Genomic DNA, 1,245 nt, shown 5'->3' on the forward strand with positions numbered 1-1,245 from the left:
TGGAAGGCTGAGGTGGAAGGATCGCCGGAGCCCAGCAGGTCAAGGCTGCAGTGGCCAGGACCGTGCCACTGCACTCCGGTCTGGGTGACGGAGTGAGACTCCAACTCAAAAAAACAAACAAACAAACAAACAAAATATATATATATATAAAATAACACCACTCTAAATAAACCAGTTTGTGATTGGTACATGAGTGGGCAGATCAGTGGAACAAAGTAGAGAGACCAGAATTAGACTAGTTTATATCTGCCAATATGGTTGGAACAAAGGTAGCATTTCCAATCAATAGGAAAAAGATTATTCAGTAAACGTTCTTAGGCAACAATAACTAACTGTTGTGGGGAAAGAGAATCAGTGATGGATTGCTATCTTTTTCAGTACCCTAAATAAGCTTCATGGATCAAAGATTTATGTAAAATTTGAAATTAGAAAGACACATAGAATTTTTGAATCAGAGCCTCACTGTTGCTCAGACTGAAGTGCACTGGCACACTCACAGCCATCGCAGCCTTGACCTGTTGTGCTCAGGTGATCTTTCCACCTCAGCCTTCCAAGTAGCTGGAAAACAGGTGCATACCACCATGCCTGACTAATTTTTTGGTTTTTTTTTTGTTGTTTTTTTTTGAGTTGGAGTCTCACTCTGTCGCCCAGACTGAAGTGCGGTGGCCGCTCCCGGCCACCACAGCCTCTACCTGCTGGGCTCCGGCGATCCTTCCGTCTCAGCCTTCTGAGTAGCTGGAACTACAGGCGCGCGCTACCATGCCCAGCTGATTTTTTGATTTATTGTAGAGATGAGGTCTCGCCTGCCTAGGCGGGTCTCGAATCCGCGGGCTCAGGCAATCCACTCACCTCAGCCTCCCAAAGGCGCAGGATTACAGGCTGAGCCAACGAGTCCGGCTGTTTTTTTAATTTATTATAGAGACAAGGTCTCATCAAGTTGCCCAGGCTGATCTCAAACCTCTGGGCTCAGGCAATCCTCTTGCCTTGGCCTCCCAAATTGCTATGATTACAGGCATGAGCCACCGCACCCAGCTGAAACAGAATTTTCTAAAATCTCATAGTATGGAAGGCTTTGTGTGCAGCACAAAAATATTCAGAGCTCATAATAGATTAATACATTTTAATTTTAATTTTTTTAGCCAGGCTCGATGGCTCAGCCTGTAATCCCGCACCTTTAGGAGGCTGAGGTGAGTGGATTGCCTGAGCCCGCGGGTTTGAGACCCGCCTGGGCTACTTGGCGAGACC

At 46.4% G+C, this 1,245-nt stretch overlaps 1 protein-coding gene across 1 annotated transcript in view; it reads left to right on the forward strand.

Annotated features, from left to right (window-relative positions):
* Positions 1 to 1,245, forward strand: part of LOC103251802 (piRNA biogenesis protein EXD1-like) — an 8,523-nt gene that overhangs the window by 2,251 nt on the left and 5,027 nt on the right.

The sequence above is a fragment of the Carlito syrichta genome, unplaced genomic scaffold (genome assembly GCF_000164805.1).
Source record: "Carlito syrichta isolate Samal-C Ts95f unplaced genomic scaffold, Tarsius_syrichta-2.0.1 Scaffold145504, whole genome shotgun sequence".
In the NCBI taxonomy this organism is placed as follows: domain Eukaryota; kingdom Metazoa; phylum Chordata; class Mammalia; order Primates; family Tarsiidae; genus Carlito; species Carlito syrichta.